The sequence below is a fragment of the Jaculus jaculus genome, chromosome 10 (assembly GCF_020740685.1).
Source record: "Jaculus jaculus isolate mJacJac1 chromosome 10, mJacJac1.mat.Y.cur, whole genome shotgun sequence".
NCBI classification, from domain to species: Eukaryota; Metazoa; Chordata; class Mammalia; order Rodentia; family Dipodidae; genus Jaculus; species Jaculus jaculus.
Window position 1 is genome coordinate 41,390,468 of NC_059111.1, and position 16,465 is coordinate 41,406,932.

At 42.4% G+C, this 16,465-nt stretch overlaps 1 protein-coding gene across 5 annotated transcripts in view; it reads right to left on the reverse strand.

The window, feature by feature from the left end:
* Positions 1-16,465, reverse strand: part of Cilk1 (ciliogenesis associated kinase 1) — a 99,670-nt gene that overhangs the window by 30,982 nt on the left and 52,223 nt on the right. The gene's annotated exons all lie outside the window — the stretch shown is intronic.

Below are 16,465 nucleotides of genomic sequence, written 5' to 3' on the forward strand. Positions count from 1 at the left end.
GGGAGAAGCAGCAGCCGTGTTTGGCCGCGTCCGTCGCCGGCCTGGGGTGCAGGCATGGCGCACGGCGTTGGGGGCGCGGGGGAGTGGGGGGCTCGGCGGGCACCCGGGGCGCGGTGGCGGTGGCGGGGCCAGGGGCGGCGGCGGGTGTTCCCTCAACCCGGCCTCGCTGCCGCCAGGTGACTTGCGGCCTGTTCGAGAGCTTCCGCCTGGATGTGGACACCAAGCCAGCCTATCAAAACCTGCAGCAGAAAGTGAATAATTTTGCGTCAACACATCTGGACAAACAAAAATGGAATCCTGCAATGAACAAGAACCAGTCACGAAATGGTCTTCGGCAGAGTGTGCTTCTGTCAGGCATGCTGGAAGCAGGCGTGGACAGGATTCTCTCAGGTGGTGGATCCAAAGCTGAACCACATTTTCCGGCCTCAGATTGAGCGAGCAATTCATGAGTTCTAGCGGCCAAGAAGTAGTAAGTGGTGTCATCACCACCTCCAGAGCCCCAGAGCCAGAACCCTTCTGCTCCTTCCCAGGATGCCTCCTAAGGTTTGAATATGCCAGACACCTTTGGAAAACTTCATCAATGAAAAACAAAAAGAAATGGATTCTTGTTTTAAACAATTGCAACTTTGGTAGACCAGGGTCATTGCTGTCAAGATTTGGGCCTTGATTGAGGGGCAGTGTCCAGATTAATTGGGGAGCAAGTGTGACAATGGACAGGTGTCTGTGTCTGTGCCTTCATTTGCCCACCTTATCCAAGAGTGTTTCACCCAGGAGACACTACAGAGTTCTCAACACTACTGCCACCTTGGCTGTCCTGAAACAAGCTTTTCTACTTGAACTTGGACCTGTCTGTGGGTGTTAACATTGCTACTGTGCCACAGGCAAAAGCTAGACTGACATTTCCTAGAGTCCTAAAGGGAACTTGTAAGAACAAGGATTGTAAAGGTCAGTGGGTGTGGTTATTTGACAGTGCTTTTGATACATACAAGCAGTTAGCATCAGAGAACTTTAATGCTGCTGTGGCCTTGGACCTGGGTCTTGTAGCCAGTTTCCTGGCCCTTGCAAGAGGTGGCAGAACGTGGAGCCCGAGAGAAGCTCCAGCATGAGGTGTTAGGAAAACCTGGTGGCCTCTGTCCCCGGCTCAAGCAGCCAGTCTCATGTTTGTGTTTGCTAGGCCAGTGAATGGTCAATAAATGTGTTTTATACTGAAATCACCTGCTACTCTTCCTTTAAAGCTCCACTGTGTTGGGAGCTGTAGCCGCTCTTTGACTGTGGAAACTGCAGCTGGTCTTAGATCTCCAGGCACAGAGGACTTATTGTACCGCCTTGGTGAAGCAGACTTCAGACATAGAGGCATTAATGAACTTGGTAGAGCAGACTTCAGACATGAAGGCATTGTTTTGAGAAAGTTTTATTTTCTGTATATAAGCTGTGTCTGCCTGAACAAACTTGAGCCTTGATCAGAACTTGTCTTGGCTTGATTCCTTGTGTTCTTGTCTCAGATTCATTCCCACTCCCTCCTTCGGGGTCTGTTTCGATACGTGCCGCAGGCTGGCACACAGTGGAGCCTGAATCTCCAGTTTGGGCTTGATCTTGTTCCTCTGCCTGCATGTTAATTCTGTGCACAGCAGTGACTTCATGGAGTCCAGAAGATGCAGCTAGAGGCCAGAACTGTCTTTTTCCCTGAACTCTTAGACACTGGAGACACTGGCTCAATGAGGGTGCTACATTTTTATGGTGGTTCTCAGTCCTGAGTATACAGAAGAGGCTCCTGCGCATCTGGGGAAATGTATGTCATAATTCAGAAACTCTGGGTGGTAACTGGAGAACTGGCATCTCTGACAAGCTCCCAGCTGTGCCCCAGCAAGGAGAATCTGTTCTGCCAAGAGCTTCCTGCTCTCTGCAGCTGTGTCCTGGCTCTAGGAATGAGAGAGACCTCAGGGTCATTTTCAGTTTTGAACCAGGCTTTGGGAACCTGGGCTCATGGATTGTTTATTCTGTTTGTTTTGGTCAGATTGAGTCTCAAAAGTTGATTTCCCTGGCTGATTCTACTCAGCAGCATGGGCCAGAGACCACACATAGTTGGTTTTTGAGATTAAATTTTCAAATGAAAATAAAATAAAATAAAAACTAACAGATGGGCTGGAGAGATGGCTTAACAGTTAAGGTGCCTGCCTATGAAGCCTAAGGACCCAGGTTCAATTCCCCAGTCCCTATATATATAAGCCAGATACACAAGGTGGCGCATGCACATTTGGAGTTCATTTGCAGGGGCTAGAGGCCCCAGTGTGTCCATTCTTTTTCTCTCTCCCTTTCTTAAATAAATAAATAATCTGAAGAATTTTTTAAAAATCCAAAAACTAACAGACAAGTAAAGCTGACATGCTGGGTGGAGCTGAACTCATGAGTCAAAGATGATGTTTTCTTTCTTTTTCTATTATTGACAACTTCCATAATTACAGACAATAAACCATGATAACCCCCCCTCATTCTTCCCTTCACAACTCTACTCTTCATCATATCCCCTCCCCTCTCAATCAGTCTCTCTTTTATTTTGATGTCATCATCTTTTCCTCCTATCATACTGCTCTTGTGTAGGTAGTATTAGGCACTGTGAGGTCATGGACATCCAGGCCAATTTGTGTCTGAAAGAGTACATTCCTTTGGCTCTTACATTCTTATCACCACCTCTTCCACAATGGACCCTGAGCCTTGGAAGGTGTTATAGAGATGTTTCTGAGCACTCCTCTGTCACTTCTTCTCAGCACTATGGTGCCTTTTGAGTCATCCCAAGGTCACTGCTATCTGAAAAGAGAAGCTTCTCTAACCAAAAGTGAGAGTAGCATTAATATATGTGTATGAACAATAAGAAAAGTGCTTACTGGGCAGTTTGGTGAGCATAATATATATATTTAGCCAGACACCAGCAGGCGTATACTCTTAGGGCTCATGACTTCCCCATCATAGGTTTTCAGTATCAGGCATGTATTCCCTCCCATGAAGCAGGCCTCCAGTGCAATTATAGAGCATTTGGTTGCCCTGACAACACACATGCCACTATGGCACCTGCTGGCTCACCTTGGCTGGCCCAATTTAAGGCTTGTAGTGTCCACTGTTGTTTATCTCCACTGAGAACTTCTCTCTCTCCCATAAAGCTGCATGCAGCATAGCTTTTTCCAGATTTCTGTCACCTGGTCTACAGGGAGGAGGTTTTCAGCTCAGCTCCAGCAAGCTGTCTCAGTAATCTTGCAGCCCAAGCATGTGGAGTCTTCAGCAATAAAAGATGATACTTTCTTTCCTGAAAACTTGGGCTGCTTTCAGTTTCTCCCTTTCTGATTCAGTTATTCTCAGAACATGGCACTTGTTCTTGGGTTACATTCAATTGGAACCTTACAAGTCTTCAAAGTGCATATGCTTTTGTATTGTTCAGAAAGTACCAAGTATAGTCATGCGTTAGTTCCCTAGAGGGAAGTTCTCAGTGACATGAAATATGGCCATAGCAACTACCTGCCATGCCTCTCTCAGGGAACTTACTCCCTCAGGGATGACTATACCTTCTCACAGTGAAAATAAGCTACAAGAGGGCTGGAGAGATGGCTTAGCGGTTAAGCGCTTGCCTGTGAAGCCTAAGGACCCCAGTTCGAGGCTCAGTTCCCCAGGTCCCACGTTAGCCAGATGCACAAGGGGGCGCACGCGTCTGGAGTTCGTTTGCAGTGGCTGGAGGCCCTGGCGCGCCCATTCTCTCTCTCTCCCTCTATCTGTCTTTCTATGTCTGTTGCTCTCAAATTTAAAAAAAAAAAAAAAAGCTACAAGAGAAGAGACTGAAACTCACAAGATGATTTTGTTAAGTACTTTGGGTATTATTTTTTCTAATACTGGAGGAAAAGAATAATTTGGAGGTACTTAGCCAAAGTCAAGTCATTGTCATACAAAAACTTCTAAGTTTCTAAAACTCATTCATCAATGAAAATGAGATAGACCTGTGACTTTAAGGCCATTCAACTTACAACATCACTATTTTCTTTCTCTCAGATTCTCTTGTTCTGAGGATAAGTTTTTTTCTGGTGAGTAGAGGCACATGAATCATGGATTATTTCAACCAATTCTATCATTGCAGTGGAATCTCTCCTCACTGAACATCATATTCTTCTTTGAAAGGAATATATATACTTTCTGTTCTATCTGAGAAGTTGCAAGGAAATAAATAAGGTAAGAGATGAAGTTAGTTTAAACTAGAACAAGGCATATGATTGCTGGGGAACATATCAACATAATATTAATATTGGGGTTAGTGTTAACATAATCTCTGGTAACAGCAAGTTCAGTGAGGTTGTTAAAAGCACAAGTCTAAGCTTCTCCAGTGCTAACCCCTCCCTTGCACTGTTTGCACATACATTCTGGCCTTTAGCTTGCATTGTTTGCTCACACACACTGATCCCTCCCTTGTATTGTTCACACACACACATACACATGGACTCTTCCCTTGCACTGTGTAACCTAAACTCTAACCCTTTCATGGCACTATTTGCACATTCTGATGCTTCCCTTGCATTTTCCACAACCCCCTCTGACCCTTCTCTCACACTGTTTGCACACACATTCTGACCCATCCCTTTCACTGCTTAAACACACTTTGACCCTCCCTTCTGTTTGCACACCCACCAGTCCTTCCCTTATACTGTTAGCACATATACCCCAACCCTTCCCACTGTTTGCACACACACTCTGACCCCTCCCTTGCACTGCTTACATACACTCTGACCTTCCCTTGCACTGTTTGCATCACACTCTGAATATCTAAGGACTGAGAAGGAATGGAAGTGCAGAGTTCTATGGGACTGCTTTGGCACAGTATGTGGGTATTAAGCTATTGGTTAAAAATATGTCTGCATACATGATCATGCATGTGTGTGTGTGTGTGTGATGAGTAGATGTATATAGGTGGTATGCATTTGGGCATGCATACATACAGATGGGTACATGTGTATGCACATGTACAGAGGTGCACAGATGTGGTCTTTATGTGTCTATGTTTATGTGTGTATTTGATTAAATTGAGTCCCAGAAGAAAGGCTGTAAAGTCTTTGTGGCAACCAATATCTGAGTCTCATAACTGTAGCAAAAAGAAAGCGAACAAAAAGCTAAATAATATTTCCTTTTTGTTAGGTTCACTTAGGTTCCAGGTTTAAGTAAAAGCTCTATGACTGTTCCCTACCTGCAAACATGCTAGTTGATCTCTCTTTTGAAAATTCCTTTGGTTTTCCATTATTTCTTTTTCTTTACGTTTTTTGAGGCAAGCCCAACAGACTGGCCTTCTTTTTTATTTTTTAAATGAAAGAGAGAGAGAGAGAGAAAGTGCGTGAGTGTGAGAGTATCGGTGTGCCAGGGTCTTCAGCCACTGCAGTTTAACTCCAGATGTGTGTAGCACCTTGTGTACATGTGGGAGCTTGCATGCTCGTGTCACTTTGTCTTGCTTACGTGGGACCTGGAGAGTTGAACACAGGCCCTTAGCCTTTGCAGGTAAGTACCTTAACCACTAAGCCCCATTATTTCTTTTTCTTGAGCTCTTAAATCTAATAAGCTCTCCTATTTGTACATAAGACATCATATCAGAAGGTTCTAGTGCTGGCCAAGAACACTTGGACAGTAAGACCCAAGTGATGAAGACTCCACGTGCTTGTGCTGCAGGTCACTAAGATATCAAGCTGAAGCTGAGCTGGAAGCCTCCTCCCTGTTGACTAATTGTCAGGATGTCGGAAAGACCTATGCAGCATACAGCCTTTTGGGGAACAGAAGTCATCAACCATCTTAACCAGCAATGGATCCTATAAGCTTTATGGCTAGCCAGCCAGGTCAAATGTACCAATGGTGGCATGTCTGTTATGGGGGAAACTAACTGCTCTCTGATTAGATTTGAGGCTCACTTCACAGGAGGGAATTCATTTCTGATACTAAAATCCTAGTTAAAAGCCAATGGCTGGGGAAACAATAAGCCTAAGGAGAAAAGTACTGATGTTATCTGCTTAAATGCTTATATTATGCCCACCAAACTGCCTTCTAAACATTTATGTTTATGCCATACCCATAAACTAGTGCCACTTTCACTTTTGGTTAGAGAAGTTTCTTTCTTCAGAAGCCAGTAACCACTTGGGTGACTCAAAACTCCATAGCACTGAGAAGTGATAGTGGAGAATTTAGCACTATGTGAGCCATCTCTATCACACCCTATGTGATGGTTTGATTCAGGTGCCCCCCCATAAACTTAGGTGTTCTGGATTTTAGGTTCCCCAGCTGATGGCAATTGGAAATTAAAGCCTCCTAGAAGGGGTGTATTGTTGGGAGTGGGCTTATGGGTGTTATAGCCAGTTTCCCCATGCCAGTGTTTGGCACACTCTCCTGTTGCTATTGTCCACCTTATGTTGGCCAAGGGGTGATATCCACCCTCTGCTCATGCCATCATTTCCCCCTGCCATCGTGAAGCTTCCCCTTGAGCCTGTAAGCCAAAATAAGCCTCTTTTTCCCACAAGCTGCTCTTGGTCAGATGATTTCTACCAGCATTGTGAACCCGACTACAACACCCTCCAAGGCTTAGGGACCATTGTGGAAGAGGTGGCAAAAAGAATGTAAAAGCTAAAGGAAGGGTAGGACTGCTTATAATGCTGTCTTCCACATACAAAGTAGCCTAGATATTCATGACCTCACAGTGACTAACACTACTAACACAAGATATGTATAATAGGAGGGGGAAAATGATGGCACCAAAATAGAAGAGAGTTAATAAGAAAGAAGGAAGGGATAAGCAGGGCACATGCCTTTAATCCCAGCACTTGGGAGGCAATGGTAGGAGGATCGCCATAAATTTGAGGGCACCCTGAGACTACATAGTGAATTCTAGGTCAGCCTGGGCCAAACTGAGCCCTATCCCCCAATACAAACAAGCAAACAAAAAAGAATTTAGTGGAGGGGGATTTGAGAGGGTGAAGAGGGTGAAAAGAGTAGTGGTAGGAGGGGGTATGATCATGGTATACTGTCTACATTTATGGGAGCTGTCAATAAAAAAGTTCAAAAACATAGTTCTGCCTTCTGGGTCAACTGGTCTGTTTTACCTAAGGAAACTGAATGTGTTACAACTGGTCATGATTCATACATTGCTTGGTGGAAGAAGCTTAGAACTAATTCTGCATCCTTCTTCTACTGAAATCAAGCTTCCTGGCATGCACCTTAAAGATTAACCTTCCTTTGGCTACACTGTACCTTGTTTTGCTTTTGTTTCTCTTTTTCAGTTTGCTAACTTTTAATATATTATATTTTTCTGTGTTGCATAAAAGTTGTCAGTCTATTTTTAAGCCCTTTTAAAACAAATTGAAACAGAAATGCCTTCTAAAAATTTAGAAGCACAGTGAAGGGATCCAGCCACGAACTTAGGTTTCTTATCAGTACAACAGCTAATAGAGAGAATTCCAAGATCTAGCTATAACTAACAAGATTAGTGCTAAAGCATTAAGAATAAAACCACATAGATGTGGGGCTGGAGAGATGGCTCAGTGGTTAAGGCACTTGCCTACAAACCCAGGTTTGATCCCCCAGTACCCACATACAGCCAGATGCAAAAACTGGCACATGTCTGGAGTTTGTTTGCTGTGGCTGGAGGTCCTGGAATGACCATTCTCTCAGTCTGTCTCTCTTCTTTCTATCTCTTTCTGCTTGCAAATAAATAAATAAAAATATTGAAAACAACACAAAGATGTGACAAATAATGAAAACTAAGAAATCAAGTTCCAAAAAAATAAAATATTCAAAAATCCATTCTAAGGACTTCCAGGGAAGATGGTAGCATAGTAGCCACACCAAAGCAGTCTAGGGAGGAAATAAGCAGAAAACAGCAAAATACACTGTTCTTCTAAAAAGTGAAGGTATATAAGAAATTATTGTTTCAAAGGGGAACATGTGGGAGGGAGGGGGGAATTAACATGGGATTTTTTTTATAATCATGGAAAATGCTAATAAAAAAATTAAAAAAAAATTATTGGGGGAGCTGAGGAAATGGCTGAGTGGTTACAGCATTTGCCTGCAAAGCCTAAGGACCTGGATTCAATTCCCCAGGTAAGCCAGATGCACAAGGGGGTACATGTGTCTGGAGTTTGTATGCAGTGGCTAGAGGCCCTAGTGTGCCCATTCTCTCTCTCTATCTGTCTCTTTATCGTAAATAAATAAAAACGTTTTTCAAATTTTTTAAAATTTTGTTTATTTTTATTTATTTGAGAGTGACAGACAGACAGAGAAAGAGGCAGAGAGAGAGAGACAGAGAGAGAATGGGCACACCAGGGCATCCAGCCACCCCTTGTGCATCTGGCTAACGTGGGTCCTGGGGAATCGAGCCTTGAACCGGGGTTCTTAGGCTTCAAAGGCAAGTGCTTAACCACTAAGCCATCTCTCCAGCCCTAAATAAAATATGTTTTAAAAAATAAAAGAAATTATTGGGAAACTTCTGGTTAAGATGGCAGTGTAGGAACCACAACAAAGCAGCCTAGGGGAGAAAAAGCCAAAAATAAACCCACCAAAATACACTCTTCTACTAAAACGTGAGGAGAATAAAATTGTCAACTGCTGCAGAGAAATAGGAGAGATCCTGAGAGACTAGACCACAGAAGCAAGCATAAGTGGCTCCAGCAACGGTGGAACCAAGTCTGTGTGGCCACAACCACCAGGCTTGGCCTGAGCCACAGGAAAAGCCAGGTGAAGTGAATCTCCACTCACACTGGCCTGCTTGCAAACTCAAGAAACATGAAGGAAGAACAGCAGGGACCAAGGGAGGACCAGCTCCTGAAGAAGAGGACAACTTCAGCCGCCATCCACAACCTCCCCTCCCCCACCACCAGCACAAGTGCCAGCAAATACCACAGACCTGGGGAAAGGAGCTCAACTACACAGTACCTGGCACAGGCAATCAGAGCAGTGATCAAGCAACCCAGACAGCCTACCTGAGCACACAGTGCAACAAAGAGGGACACAAGCAGTAGCGCAGCATAATTGATACCAAAACCATCCCAAAAGGTACCTGGGATTACACCAGGTCAGTACCTGCCAAATAAGCCTGGTATAAAGGCTTGAATCAGAAGTGCTAATTGCACCTTACATGTCAGGATAAATTATGTTAAATTTGATGGATACTTGGGTTTGCCATTCTTAAATAAGCTATATCTTGGGCTTGTTACTTGTTGCTTCTTGATTTATAGTGGCTTTGTTTCCTCTTCTGTTGTTCATTAGGGAAGGGTCTAACTTGTTCATGAGCTGACGGTACCCTCAACAGACCAGAAATCTTAACATCCTTGTTGACAGGATTAAGGGTGTGGGGCAATACACACCCTATGGGACAGTGACTATGTGAGAGGATCTGGTTGTCATAATACCTACTCTTGCATAAATACCTTGTGCTATTTTTCATGGAATGTGTACATTGTTTAGTTAGATTTTAGAATCTGCCTACATTTTGTTCCACTCAGCCTACTTGAATACTCTCATAGCAGGCAAACACAAAATCAAGAGTCACTTTTTAAAAAATATTTGTTATTTTTATTTATTTACTTGAGAGTGATGGACAGAGAGAGGAAGCAGCAGATAGAAATAAAGAGAATGGGCATGCCAGGGCCTCCAGCCACTGCAAACGAACTCCAGATGCTCGCACCCCCTTGTGCAACTGGCTAACATGGGTCCTGGGGAAACGAGCCCCGAACTGGGTCCTTAGGCTTCACAGGCAAGCACTTAACTGCTAAGCCATCTCTCCAGCCCAGAGTCACTTTTGAGAGTGTCTTAAGAGCCACACCTAGCACCTTAAGCTCCTACCCTGAAGATGTATAACATCAGATTGACTGATACATCTAATAACAGTGCAGCAAACTAGAAAATCAAAGCATTAAATTAATCCAAGATGCAAAAATATATACATTTTAACACAAGAAACACACACACCAAAAAGGTCAAGACAATATACATCCACCAAAAAGTATTAATGCATCACAGATGACCTCCAGTGAGACTAATTTAGAGGAAATGCCTGAGAAAGTCTTCAAAAGAATGATTATAAATATGTTCAAAGAGGAAATCAAAGAAATGAAAGAACACACAGGAAACCAATTTAATGAAATAAGGAGGCCAATACAAGACATAAATAAGGAAATAGAAATAATAAAAATATTTGGGATACTATAAAAGGATCAAACATAAGAATTCGGGGTATAATAGAAGGGGAAGAATTTCACTCCAAAGGCACAGTAGGCATTATCAACAAAATCGTAGAAGAAAACGTCACCCAATATGGGCAAGAGATGCCAGTGTAGACACAGGAAGCCTCTAGAACATGAAACAGACAAAACAGAAGGAACCTTTCCTTGCCATATTATAATTAAACTACTAAACATAGAAACCAAAGAAAATATACTGAAAGCAGTTAGGAAAATCAAGTCACATAAAAGGCAAGCCAATCAGGATCATATAAGATTACTCAACACAAACTTTTAAAGACAGAAGGGCTTGGAATGATGTATTCCAAGATCTGAAAGATAACAACTCTCAACCAAGGTTGCTTTGCCCTGCAAAGCTATCCATACAAACAAATGGAGAAATAAGGACATTCTACAATAAAAGCAGGCTAAAGGAATATTTGAAGACAAAATCAGCTCTGCAGAAAATACTTGAGAGAATCTTCCATGCTGAAGAGAAAGAAGAGCACACATATAAGGAACCTGGAAAAAACAAACCATACTCAAATACTAGTTAATAGAAGAAAGCAAAGGTAAAACAAGAACTACGAAAGAAGAAAAATGGCAAAAATAAAAATCCTTTCAATGATAACTCAGTATCAATGACCTCAATGCCCCAACCAAAAGACATAGGTTTGCAGACTGGGTTAAAAAGCAGGATCCTTCAATTTGTTGCCTATATGAAACTCACCTTTCTATGAAGGATGGACACTATCTTAGGGTGAATTTCAAGCAAATGGGCCTAGAAAACAAGCAGGGGTTGCTATCCTAATATCTGACAAGGTAGACTTCAGTCTAACATTAGTTAGGAAAGGTAAGGAAGGTCACTTTATATTGATTAAAGGCACACTCCAATGGGAGGATATTATAATCCTAAACATACATGCACCTAATGTGGGGGCTCTCAACTTCATCAAACAAACACTATTTGAATTAAGGTCACAGATTACACCAAACACAGTTGTAGTGGGTGACTTCAACACCACTCTCATCAATTGACAGGTCATCCTGGCAAAAAATATACAGAGACATTTTGTCCAAATGCTGAAGAATATACATTCTTTTCAGCAGCACATGGAACATTCTCTAAAATAGACCATATATTAGGACACAAAGCAATCCTTAACAATACAGGAAAATTGAAACAATTCCTTGCATTCTATCGGATCACAATGGGATCAAGCTACAAATCAATAGCAAGAAAAGCTATAGAGCACACACAAAATCAAAATCATGGAAACTAAACAATACACTACTAAATGATGAATGGGTCAATGAAGAAATCAAGGAAATCAAAAAATTCATAGAGTCAAATGATAATGAGAACACAACATACCAAAACCTTTCGGACACAATGAAGGCAGTTCTAAGAGGGAAATTTATAGCTTTAAGTGCCTATATTAAGAAATTAGAAAGGTGGCCTGGAGAGATGGCTTCGAGGTTAAGCGCTTGCCTGTGAAGCCTAAGGACCCCAGTTCGAGGCTCAATTCCCCAGGACCCACGTTAGCCAGATGCACAAGGGGGCACACACATCTGGAATTGGTCTGCAGTGGCTGGAAGCCCTGGCGTGCCCATTCTCTCTCTCTCTCTCTCTGCCTCTTTCTCTGTATGTTGCTCTCAAACACAGAAATAAAAATAAACCAAAAAAATTTAAAAGAAAAAGAAATTAGAAAGGTGTCAAGTAAACGACCTAATGCTTCACCTTAAAACCTTAGAAAAAGAAGAACAAGGGGCAAACAGAAAATCAGTAGATGGGAAGAAATAATAAAAATTAGGGCAGAAATTAATGAAATAGAAACCAAAAAATGTCCAAAGAATCAATGAAACAAAGAATTGGTTCTTTGAAAAGATAAACAGGATTGATAAAACCCTTAGCAAGTCTGACCAAAAGAAAGAGAGACATAAATCAATAAAATTAGAGATGAAAAAGGCAGCATCACAACTGATACCAGGGAAATTCAAAAAATCATAGGGACATACTATAAAAACATATACTTTAGTACATATGAAAATATGAAAGAAATGGATGATTCCCTTGATTTATATGACCTACCTAAATTAAATCAAGATGAGATTAATCACTTAAACAGACCTATAAGAAGTATGGAGATCCAAGCAGTTATCCAAATCTCCCAACTAAAAAAGTCCAGGCCCAGATGGATTAAGACCATTGCTTCTTATGCCTTTCTATAAAATAGAAAAAGAAGAAATCCTACCAAACTCCTTCTATGAAAACAACATCACCCTGATACCAAAACCAGGCAAAGATAGAACAAAAAAAGAAAATTACAGACCAATCTCCCTCATGAACATAGATGCAAAAATTCTCAACAAAATATTGGCAAACAGAATACAAGAATATATCAGAAAGATCATTCACCCTGACCAAGTAGGCTTTATCCCAGAGATGCAGGGATGGTTCAATATACACAAATCTATAAATGTAATACATCATATAAATGGACTGAAGGACAAAAATCACATGATCATCTCATCAGACACAGAGAAATCATTTGAGAAAATCCAACATTCCTTCATGATAAAAGTCCTACAGAGACTGGGAATAGAAGGAGCATATCTCAATATAATAAAGGCTATTTATGACAAGCCTACAGCCAATATATTACTAAGTGAGGAAAAACTGGAAGCTTTTCCACTAAAATCAGGAACAAGACAAAGGTGTCCATTGTCCCCACTTTTATTTAATACAGTACTGGAAGTCTTAGCCATAGCAATGAAATTATGCAATTTGTAGGAAAATGGACAGATCTGAAAAGGATTACACTTAGTGAGGCAACCCCGGTCCAGAAAGTCAAATGTTGCATGTTCTCTCTTATATGTGGATCCTAGCTACAAATGTTTGGACTTTGTTTATGTGTTCAAGTAAAAATCAGTAGCAGAGGCCAGTAAGCTAGAAAAGGTTATTAAAGAAGGAGTAGGGGGGAGGAGTTAAGAGAATGGCATTTTATATATGTAAGTAGATGAACTGATTACTGGGGGTGCAATGGCCTAAGTGAGGTCATGGGAAAAGATTGAATAAAAGAAGGGTGGAGGTAGGGTTAATCAAAATTCAAGATGTTGTGAATAAGCCATATGGAAACTTACTTTTTTGGATAATGGAGCATCTAGAAGTCAGAAATTGCTACTAGAAAATTTTCAGTGCCAGAGATGGGATAAATTCTAGTAAGCTGTTGGCCAGGGAGGTCCCTGATACTCCCCAGAACATTACAAGTCATTGCCAAGGTTCTTGGTTTCCCACCAGAAATGGATGGTAAGACCCTATTGCTGAAGACATCACATGCCTGGACTACAAGGTCACTGAGTAATCAAGCTGGAGCTGAGCTGAAAACCTCCCTGTAGACCAGCTCATAGTAAGGTGGAAAAAGGTGCACTATATACAGTCCTGTGGGAGACAGAAGTCATCAGTGAAGATAAACAACAGAGGACACTGCAAGCCTTAAGCTTAGCCAACCAGGCCAAATGACTGGACAGGTGCAATAGTGGCATGTCTATTATTGGGGAAAACCTACTGCTCTCTAATTGGATTGGAGGCCTACTCCATGGGAGGTAATACATGCCTGATAGTGAAAACCTAATCAAAACCTATGGCAGGCCTCTGTTCTGGAGGGTCCACGCATGGAAACCTGTTCTTTTTCAGAAGGTAGTGAGACCTGTGGAGATAAACTACCCCTCTGGGGTGGTTTGATTCAAGTGTCCCCCATAAACTTAGGTGTTCTGAATGCTAGGTTCCCAGCTGATAGAGATTTGGGAATCGACACCTCCTGGGGGCAGTGTACTGTGGTGGTGGGCTTATGGGTATTGTAGTCAGCTCGTCAGTGTTTGGGCACACTCCCCTGTTCCTGTTGTCTACCTGATGTTGGCCAGGAAGTGATGTCTGCCCTCTGCTCCTGCCATCATTTCCCCTGCCATCATGGAGCGTCCTCTCGGGCCTGTAAGCCAAAATAAACCTTTTTTTTTCCCACAAGCTGCTCTTGGTTGGGTGATTTCTACCAGCACTGTGAACCTGACTACAACACCCTCACCATTCTGCCAAGCCACAGATGAATTGGGGAGATGAGCAAGTGTGTTGCTCCCTTGTTTAACCTGATAGTCTGGTTCCAGGGTTGAGGAGACAGACCCTGAGGATACTCAACACTTACCAACGCAGAGATTCAGAGGCTCCTAAGAGCTCACCACTTCAGTAGATTTACAATGTACCCACCATGGCTTATGGAATTTTGCAGAAGAGGGGCCGGAAAGATTTTAAGAGTCACAGGTTGAGACATTATGCCCAGAGGCATTCCCTGCCCCCCAAAATAATTGACTGCTGCTCCCACAATGCATAAGCCACAACTCCATAGGGAATAGCTGCAACGCCAATGAGGAAGGTTCCCCCATGGAATGGTAAATAATAAGAAAAATAAGTTTGTGTAGGGCTAGAGAGATGACTCAGTGTTTAAGGCACTTGCCTGCAAAGCCTAAGGACTCATGTTGGACTCTCTAGATCCCACATAAGCCAGATGTAGTGACACAGGTGTGCAATGTTGCACATGCACACTAGGGGACGCATGCATCTGGAGTTGGATTGTAGCAGTTGGAGGCTCTGGCTGCCAATTCTCTCTCCCCTCACCCCCTACACACATTAAAAAAAAAACAAATTTGAGAGATTACAACCACTGAGACTGGGACAACTGACCTACATTGGGACAACAGGAAGAATGCAGACTCTTTTGAAGAGGCCTAAATCCTGAAAGTATGCCCTGTTCTTCAAAGTCTGCGTTATTGCCCCCTGGACTAACAACTTGGTAGCCCACCTGGTAGTGTGGAATATAACAAATGCAGAAAAGGGAGGATCACTGAACTTTCAATATGGTCTTATATTGTGGAAATGGCCATGAGCAGTGTGAAGCAGGCTTGTTGGATTACGTCCATGAAGACCCAATGGAGCCATGAGGATGAACCATGGATTGCAAGAGAGACCCAATAGAGATGCCAGGACTATGGGATGTCTGCCAAGGAGAGGTGCTGGCATCACATGAAGTTTGCCTAGACTGTGAGTAGCCTAGCTGGAGGGGTGGAATTGGAACTCTAGAGACTTTTGCTGGTTAGAATTATGGGACTTGGAGATTTGTCACTGGCTAGAGTTGCGGGACTTGGAGCAACAGAGTTTGATGTTTGCCCTGGTTGTTGGACATGGAGCTACAGAGTTTAATGTTTTCCCTGGTTGTTTTAAATCTTGTATTGGTTGAATATTTCTTTGATATACCCAGTGCCATCTTTTGCAGTGTGAATGTTTATTCTGTGCCATTATGTGGGTTTGTTGATTGTTTGTTTGGTATTACAGATCAGTTAAAGATCTTGGACTATGGATGGGGATGTTTGAAAATCATTGAGATTGATAAAAACTGTGGGGACTTTTAAAATTGGACTGAATGCATTTTACATCATGGTTAGTTACCAGTTTATGGGGGCCAGGAGCAGAATGTGGTGGTTTGATTCAGGTGTTCCCCCAAAAATTACATGTTCTGAATGCTAGGTCCCCAGCTGATGGCAATGTGAAAATTGGAGCTTCCTGGAGGTGATGTGTTGTTGGGGCAGGTTTATGGGTATTATAGCCAGCTTCCTCTTGCCAGTGTTTGGCACACTCTCCTGCTGCTGTCGTCCATCTGATGTTGACCAGGAGGTGATGTCCACCCTCTGCTCATTCCATCATTTTCCCCTGTCATCATGGAGTTTCCCCTTGAGTCCGTAAACCAAAATAAACCCTTTCCTCCCCACCACCCCCCAAAAAAACCAAAAAACAAAAAACAAAAAAGGTCAGCCTGTTGGGCTTGCCTCAAAAAGAATTAAGAAAAAAAAGTTTGTGTAAACACTTTTTACCCTGTATACAGTAACATTTATGGTTCAACATGAATAAAAGTTAATATTAATAAGCTAAAAATTGCCTATGGAGGGGGAGGTCTTGAGCTCTAGGAGTGAAATGCCTGCTCTTATATGGCTAAATGCATATATTTTGCTCACCAAACTGCCCTGTAACCATTTTACTTAACATTCATCCCCATATATTAATGCTACTCTCATCTGTCAGTAGAGAAACTTCTCTTTTCAGATGGTGGTAACCACTGGGAAGACCCAAAAGGCACCATAGTGGTGAGAAGAAGTGACAGAGGAGTGCTCAGCACTGAAATATCTCTATCATGTCTTCC